Consider the following 9,270-nt stretch of genomic DNA (forward strand, 5'->3'; position numbering starts at 1 on the left):
TCTCATCATTTTACTGGTGACAAAACTGAGGCCCGAAGAAGTTAGGTAAGGTGTCCAGTATCCCCCAGTTGGTTAATAATTGGCACAGTCAGGATTTTGACTTCATGAGTAGGATATTATCTTCTCTATGCCAGGAAGATAAGTCCTGTCCAAGAGTCACTGAATTCAGGTCTTTGCTATGATTAACCTTGGATAGGGCTGTTACAAACACAAAGGCTTTATGCGTTCCTCCCACTTTGGTTCCCTAGTAAAGAACAAAGGACTGTAATAAACAATTTATTCCAGACATCAGTTAGTGTAATTTTGGAAGAATTGTAGCATGTAGTCAGGAAATACCCAAGGGGACAATTATTACTCCATTTATAATTAGAAGAATTAAGTATGCTCTAGATCCCACCTTTTTTAGAAAAAGTGGAAATATTTTAAGGAAACTCTTTCCAGCTTGCAATTTCCTTTTCAAGGACAATTCTGTGCTCTGCATAATGGACAGATAGGCTCTTTTGGAATGACCTGCAGAAAGAGATAGGAATATCAAAAGGGAAGTGGTAACAGAGGAGGGCTAGAAATACTCCTCAAGGAGTCATCTCCTCTCTGGGTCAGAAGGTCAGAAAAGAATGGATGAATCACACAACATAAATACAACCAGGTGAGTTTGCTGGGCTTTGGCTGTTAATCTTCCTGCTTTTGTAAGGATTCAATGGGTTCCCAGTGAAATTAACCCAGTACTGTGACTGACTTATGTAAGATTGTAGGGCAGTTCTCAAAGTGGAGAAGGAACCCATGTGTGAAGGGAGCAAGGGGAATGGGCATGCAGACTTCAGTGGAAACTTTTTTTAACAAAACAGACTTAAAACCATCTGAGAACTGGGGGTGGGGGGGGGAAGGGGAAAGGACAGTGGTGTGGCACTGCATGATGGCTTTAATATGTCCTTAGAATGGCCTACTGTTTCTATTCGACAGACTTGATGCCCTACCCAGAACTCTTCTGTAAGGACAGAAAATGATAAGTAAGCTCAGCTGTTTATGATTCAGAGTTCTATGATGAATTGGAAAACAGCTCTCATCAGCCTCCTACACTCAACCACTTAAGAGTAGGAAAGAATGAAATACAACAGAGATGTAAAAAAAAAAAGCCATGCCTCATGCCATGTACTTACAGAGCTCATGGATTCAGATCACACTGTGGTTGAGCCCAAGCCTCTGTTACTAGACTTCCCACCCTTGAGCCTATTAAAATATCAATCCACCCTTGAACTGGCTTAGCCCACCATTGTCTGTAGTCTCCAGGTAGCCTCCAGCAACTTACCACCCTTAATCACTCATTGACCTCATTAACTCTTCATGAAGACCCTCCCCAAACTCCTCCCCTAGAACCACCCCTAGATTCCTCTCACAACCTTCTGTATATAAGACCCCATCTTGTCTCCATGTTTGTGAGAACTCCATAGAATGACCTAGTACAGGCTTACTCTGTGTCCAATACAAGCAAACTTTGAATAAACTTTACTTTTCTTTGGCTGAGAGAAGACTTGTGTCGAATTCATTTGGCAGGACCCAGCATGTTGGTATTTTGGGGTCTCCAGAGCACCCCTAACCCTCTTTATGGGTAACCTCTTCATTTTTTTGGTTTTTAGCTTTGGTTCAGTAGCCAGTCAAAATGTTTTTCTTTATCATTCAGTAAGGAAACAATTACAGATAAATCTGTACCTTCTTTAGGACAATTACATATTATCTGCACTTGGCTTTAGGGAAGTGAGTCAAGTCCTTTTCCAACCCTTCCTGCCTTCCCCCTTTTCCCCTCCCCCTTCCTCCACAAACTGTGTCCTCATTGGACAGTCTGTCTCTCCTTCTACTCTACCCCTCTCCCAAACCCTTTTCACTTCCTTTTCCATATGTGAGGCTCTGGAACAACATGGTCCATGATTTTGAAGTAACACAGAGTCCATCATACTACAATAGCACAGAGGGAAGAAAACCAAGACCAAAGTACCTACTTACCACTATGGCTCACAGCCTTTCCATTCTTCCCTGTACTCACTTTCACTAAAAGTTCTTATGATTAACTGGACATTTTTATCTCCTGATATCAGTCTTCTTCCATGCCCAGTATGCTTGCCTGGCACCTCAACCCAATGGGAACACTCCATTGTTGCCCATAGCACTGGGAGACTCCAAGGAAAGACTTCCCTGTGCTTCAGTGGTCTAAGTTCTTATACCATACATTAATATGGCATGACCATATATATATACTATAACCTATACTGTCTTCTGTCTCCCATGACTACCTGGCCCCATTCTCCTGAGTCTTCCTTCCCTCCTAGACCTTTTCAGTCATCTTATAGCAGCACAGAATGACAAGAAGATAATTCATAGAAAAGAAATGTCTGTCAAAGGTAGCTATAATCCTATGAGAAAATTCACAGGTAGTCATCCAGAGCCAGGGCTGGCCTTATCGAGAGCATAGAAGATAATTGGTGAACCATATGAGTCCCTGGGAAGGCTCTTCTGCTAATAATTAATAATGATAATGATAATAATGCTTTCTTGGTCTGGGAACTGATGCTTAAACTTGTACCCAACTAGCTTTACATATTTAACTTTAGACTTTGAACCCTTTTGAAAGGCAAATTATACCTCATGACCCCCAACACTCCCTTCCCAGGACTTTTGGAGATATTATCAGGCATTTATATCTTAGTGTGAATAAATATCAAATTCTTTCTAGAAAGCAAGTTCTTGAGAGAGGATTATGGGGATATGGGGCTCTTGAGGATCCTGTATAAAGGGGCACCGTTGAGAGGGAAACTATAGAATGGGGAAGATAGGAATGCTACATACAAATTTCTTTTTCATAATTTTCCATAAGGCCAGAACTGCTGGAAGAATGAAACAAATTATTTATTCAGGTTTTAGGTGGTATCTGTTCTTATCTCCTCTTTTATTTTCCTCAATTTCCTTTTTTACCAAGAAAAGGAACATTTTAATTTCCCAGGATACATCAGGTTATTTATTCTCTGACACCTGCTCTAGTAGTGGAACTGAGGGAATTCTTTATTCCCTGATTTCAGTGAGATCTTCCAAAGCTGATATGGGCCCTCTGGGGGTGTAAGGCTAGGGCATATATCTTACTTGCTTTTCTTCTTTTAAAAGGGGATAGAAATTTGCATCAATACTCATTTAAAGCAATGGGGCTTTCAAGGATCATGTGCTTGCAACTAGGAGGAGATGATTGCAAAGTAGGCAGGTAGGGAGAAATCTAGGTCAGTTTGAGGTTTAAGGGGACTCACAAACAAGGTCACATTTCCTGGACCATACCCCCACACCATTTACCTCACAAAGGACTTGAAATATGATTTTACATATGCTCTCTAATCCTAAATTAATTCAATTTTCAGAAATGGAGCTTTAGAGCTTTCTTAGTGATCATCAAGTAAGAGCCCTTCATTTTACAAATGAAGAAACAGAGGATAGGGGAGGTTAAATGTCTTACTTGTCCAAGGTCACCCAGGATGGTAGTAATCCCTTACTGGATTGCAAGTTCCTTGGGGACACCTTGCCTTTTTTTTTTTGTATCTGTAGTGCTTAGCATATTGCCTGATATGTAATAACCACTTAATAAATGTTTATTGTATTGAATGGTAATAGATCTGAAACTAGAATCCACATTCTATTACACTTAGTATATTTAAATTTGTACTGCATCTTTCTTTGTACTGCTGTCTTTCCATTAGTGTAGCTTTGTATGGGGGGAAAGTGGGAGGGAGGAAACAACTAACCAGATCAATCAATCAACCAACCACTCATCCAATCTGTCATTATTCACATTTACATTTACATTTCAGTGTTTATAATTTTACCACTCTGAGGCAGGAATTGAAAGAATTATCATGCCCATTTTGTCTTTCACAGCTAAAAGCTTGGCCCAAGGTCACAAAGCTAGTAAATACTGCCAGACTTGGAACCTAGGCCTATTGTCATTTCTAATGCTCTTCTTTCTGTGCCAAGCTGTGTCCTGTACCTATGGAGTTCCTGGATGGACCCAGCTAGCATTGTGCCCTACTCTGGGAAATAGGTATTACTCCTGATTCAAAACTGTCTGTTTCCATTTTTTCAAAATGGCTCTTTTCAGGAAAATGATGAACTTTATTTTTATTTTAGAAAAAGATTCTAGAGAGGAAAACTTCAAATACATTAGGAAAAGCTTCAACATTTTAAACAATCAGATAGATGGCTGCAAAGTGGGCAGGTATAGAGAAAGCTAAGTCAATTTCAGGTTTAAGAGAATTTACAAATAAGGCCATGCCCTTACACCATTAATCTTCACAAAGGGGTTGCAATATTTTTTTGTTTGTTTGTTTTTACAGATATATAAAATTTGTACCAAGTGCCCTCTCTATCCAAGATGATCTGCTTCCATGCCAAATGAGAGGAAAGGTTGCAAATGTCAGGCCAAATGAGAGGAAAGGTTGCAAATGTCAGAAATGAACTTTGCAAAGATTTGCAAAAAATTTGCAAAGATTTTACAACTATGTGGAATAACTATTTTTATTTAACAGTTATTTTAAGTGTAAGAAGACAAAAGGTACCTACTGAAACAGGCTTCCAGAGCACAATTGCAGGGACCTCTGGGAAATGGCATCTAAAAGGACAATGTAAATGCTTGTTACAAGGAAGAGAAGGTTTGAGAGGCTGTGGGAGACTGATGCTGAATGGGGGCATCTGAGAAGAGGACTTTGCATTTGGAGAGGAGCAGATTTTGGAAGAAAATTACTGATGTGCCTAGAGCTCTCTCTGGTCACTTCTCTGCCTGCTCAAACTCTGTCAAAGAGGTATGTGGCTGGAGTCATCTAATGCTACTTGTCACTGTGACTGTTTGGTATCAGTAAAAAGACTGTGAAGTCTTATCTACCTTCTTTGACTTTCCTATGCCTATAGCTGGTGAGCATTTTTATAGACTTTTCCCCTTTATTTCTTTAAGCTCTCCTAATTCCATGATATTTCATATTAAACTATACTTTTTCATAAAGATTTGTGTCCATTTAACACTTTTTTTTGTCTAGGGGACTTTAATGGAGGGAAGCATTGAATATTTTCAGATTTACATAATATTTTCAAATATACAGAAATAAACAGAATAGAGATCTGAACCTTGGTCCACAGTACCAGGCTTTCTTGTCTTTTCTTTTTTCCACCCTTGTTTGGGGTCTAGACAAATCCAAAGACAAATCCAAGACAATCATATGGTTTTGATTTTATTTTAATAACTCCCAAATAGTGAAATAGATGAGCCAAGTGACTCAGGACAATTTATCCACAGTCTTAAATAGTCATAAATAAGCAAGACTCAGGTAGCAGAATTTGCCAGGGTAGGGGATTGGCCAGTTTCTCTTACACTCCCTAGATCTCCAAACCTTGGTGGACACCCTGAAATTCACAATATGTCATCAATGGTAAAACCCCACAGTCCTGTTAAATCTGTTACAGAGGTGACCTAGTTTATTGACATCACTGTAAATAGTCAGCATAAGGTCTGATTTCTGGTTAAAAAAAAAGATGAATCAGCAATAGTCAGGGAAAGCACTCTTTGTAATAATTTTTTTTTTTACTTTTATAACCATTGACTATAGTTTCATAGGGAAGTAGGTTCCAGATTCCCCAAGCTATTAAATATTGTGCTGCTTAATATTTAGGCAGCAAATTGATAAACTTTGATTTACTTCCATAGGGAAATGTAGATATTTGTTCAGTGATATAATTTCCTAATATTTATGCAAAGTTCATGCCATTATCTTTTTAGAAAGTCTTTTGAGAGGAGAGAGACTAGCCAAGATGAAATAGGACGTAATAGTACAGACCAGTTCCCTTTCCCTCAATTACTCCAAAAAAATCTTAGAAAAGCACCAGATTTAGTCATGGTTGGAAAATCCAAGAAAAAAAATGAGTGATTTTTCCAGCATAGGGAGTCTGCATAGGAAGACAGAGGTCCATGGACTCTAGCAATAGGATTCAGTAAGGAGGGTGTTACTATAGAGTCTTCAGTATGGGGACTGAAATGGGGCCTAACATTGTTCAGTAGAGCCACTAGAAGTTCTGGATCCATCTTGATGCTGTTCAGGGAGCAGGAAGAGGTACCAACTGGCAGCTTAGTAACTGATAACCCAAAGCAGGGTTGCCAGTTCTGTGTGGATGAGAAGGGTACCCGTGGCTAGGGATTGCACACTAGGACAAGGACAAGTCCCAGTCTAAGGCTATGTTGAAGACAAGGAGGAGAACTAGAAGGAGATCAAGTTGGACTGAAGCCTGAAGGTGAAGAGTCATTGTAGGGAACTCAGATTAAGGAGCCTGAAATTTTGTCATTCTGAACCTCCAGAACCTTTCCATTAGTTGACGTCAGCTGAGACCAGAAACAGTTTATTATAGCTCCAATCAAGAACAAGCACATAGTGCTAGTACTTAGATCTGAGCCATAAGATTAAGTGGGAAGTGTTTAGACTTTGCCCTGGATTTGACAACTCCTGGCCATTCCATTACCATTATGTATAATTATAGAAAACTAATTCATGCATTAGCCATGAGAAGAATATGAAGCAAATGGAAGAGAAAAAGAAGAGGAAGAAGGGGAGGAAGAAGAAGAAGGAAGGAGGAGGAGGAGGAGCAGAAGTAGAAGGAGGAGGAGTAGAAGGAAGAGGAGGAGGAGGACGAGGAAAGCATATGCTTTGATCTGCTATAGTCTGAGTCTATCACTCCTTTATCTGGAAATGGATAGCATATTTCATCATGAGTCCTTCAGAATTGTGATTGGTCATGTGTTGATCAGATTTGCTGTCTTTTAGAGTTCATCATCTTTACAATATTTTTTTCATCATATAAATTATTTTCCTGATTCTGTTCACTTCATTCTATATCAGTTCATATAAATCTTCCCAGGTTTTTTTTGAAACCATCTCCTTTGTCATTTCTTACAATGCAACAGTATTCATCACATTCATATACAAGATTATACACATACATATATAACTTCTTCAGCCATTCCCTAATTTATGAATATCCCTTTTGTTTCCAATTCTTCTACAATTATTATCAATACTTTTGTATGTGCAGGTCCCTTCCCTCTTTGATCTTTTTGGGTTATAGCCATTGTAATGGAATCACTGGGTCAAAGAATATGGGCAGTTTAATAGCTTTTTGAACATAGTTCCAAATTGCTTTCCAGAGTGGTTTGACCAGTTTGTAGCTCCATCAATAGTGCATTAAAGAAAGTGTTTTCCCACAACTTCTCTGGCATTTGTAATTTTCCCTTTTTTGTGTGTCAATTTAGCTAATCTTATGGGTGTAAGGCAATAACTCAGAACTGATTTAATTTTCATTTCTCCAATTATTAGTAATTTATTTTTTTTAGTAAATAGTATTTTTTCAATTACATGTATAGATAGTTTTCAATATTCATTTTTACAAGATTTTGAGTTCCAAATTTCTCTCCCCTCCCTCCCCCCTTCCCAATATGGCAACTAATTTGGTATAGGTTATATATGTATAATCATGTTAAACATATGTCCACATTGGTCATGTTGTCAAAGAAGAATCAAAACAAAAGGGAGAAACACAGGAAAGAAAAAAACAAAAAAATGTGAAAATACTATGCTTTGATCTGAATTCAGACTCCATAGTTCTTTTTCTGGATGTGCATAGCATTTTCCACCATGAGTCTTTTCTAATTGTCTGGGATCATTGTAATGCTGAAAAGAGCTAAGTCTGTCCTAGCTGATCATTGTGCAATGTTGCTGTTACTGTGTATAGTGCTCTCCTGGTGCTGCTCACTTCATTCAGCATCAGTTCTTGTAAGATTTTCCAGGTATTTTTGAAATCCTCCTGTTCATTATTTCTTATAGTACAATAATATTCCATTACATTTATATACCACAACTTGTTCAGCCATTCCCCAACTGATGGGCATTCTCTCAACTTCCAATTCTTTGCCACCACAAAAAGAGTTGGTACAAATATTTTTGTATATGTATAAGGTATACACACACACACACATACCTTTCCCTCTTTTTTATTATATCTTTGGGATACAGACTTAGTATTGCTGGATAAAAAGGTACACACAATTTGATTGTCCTTTAGGCATAGTTCAAAATTGCTCTCAAGAATGGTTGGAAAAGTTCACAACTCCATCAACAAAGCATTAATGTTCCAATGTTCTCACATCTTCTCCAACAGTTATCATTTTCTTTTTCTGTCATATTAGCTAATTTGATAAGCATCTTAGAGTTGCTTTCATTTGCATATCTCTAATCAATAGTGATTTATAGTAATTTTTATAATTTAATTTCTCACCTGAAAACTACCTATTCATATCCTTTGACCATTTACCAGTTGGGGTATGACTTGTGTTCTTATAAATTTGACTCAGTTCTCTGTATATTTTGGAAATGAGTCCTTTAGCAGAAATGCAGTCTGTAAAAATTGTTTCCCAGCTTTCTCCTTTCCTTCTCATCTTGGGTGCATTGTTTTTTTTTTTTTGTGCAAAACCTTTCTAACTAAATGTAATCAAAATTATCCATTTTGTATCACATAATGTCCCCTCTATCTTGTTTAATCATAAATTCTTTTCTTCCCTATTGATCTGACAGAAGCTATTCCTTGCTTTCCTAGATTGTTTATGGTATCACATTTCATGTCTAAGTTATGTACCCATTTTGATCTTATTTTGGTATATTGTGGGAGATATTGGCCTATGCCTAGTTTCTGCCATAATATTTTTCAGTTTTTTCAACATTTTTTGTCAAATAATAAGATCTTATCCCAGAGACTGGAGTTGTTGGGTTTATTCAACAATAGATTACTATAATTTGCTACTGTGTCTTGTATACCTAAATCTATTCCATTGATCCACCATTCTATTTCTTAGTCAATACCAAATAGTGTTGATGATTGCCTCTTTATAATGTAGTTTTAGAAATAATCTAGAGATTTTTTTATATGGCTATTGATAAGTGTGGATTTCTTCATCAGAAAACTGCCTGTTCTTAGCCTTTGACCATTTATCAATTGGGAAATGATTCTTATTCTTATATATTTGATTCCCTTTCCTCTATACTTTAGACATGAGACCTTTATCATAAAAAGCTGTTTCAAATATTTCCCCTAATTTCCAACTTCTTTTCTAATTTTAGCTGTACTGGTTTTGTTTCTGGAAATAAAACTTTTTAATTTCATGTAATCAAAAGTATCCATTTTGCTTCCTGTGAATGTCTCTATCTCTTT

General features: G+C 37.5%; 1 long non-coding RNA gene across 1 annotated transcript; it reads left to right on the top strand.

Moving 5' to 3' along the window:
- The first annotated feature begins 239 nt into the window (after positions 1-239).
- LOC138144377 (uncharacterized) lies at positions 240-4,999 on the top strand. Its single transcript, XR_011163929.1, has 3 exons — positions 240-646; positions 4,365-4,434; positions 4,466-4,999. It is a non-coding gene; the product is annotated as an uncharacterized lncRNA (long non-coding RNA).
- Positions 5,000-9,270: the final 4,271 nt, after the last annotated feature.

This window comes from Petaurus breviceps, unplaced genomic scaffold, assembly GCF_028583685.1.
Source record: "Petaurus breviceps papuanus isolate PSGF00001 unplaced genomic scaffold, PetGlider_PUasm1.0 90700, whole genome shotgun sequence".
In the NCBI taxonomy this organism is placed as follows: domain Eukaryota; kingdom Metazoa; phylum Chordata; class Mammalia; order Diprotodontia; family Petauridae; genus Petaurus; species Petaurus breviceps.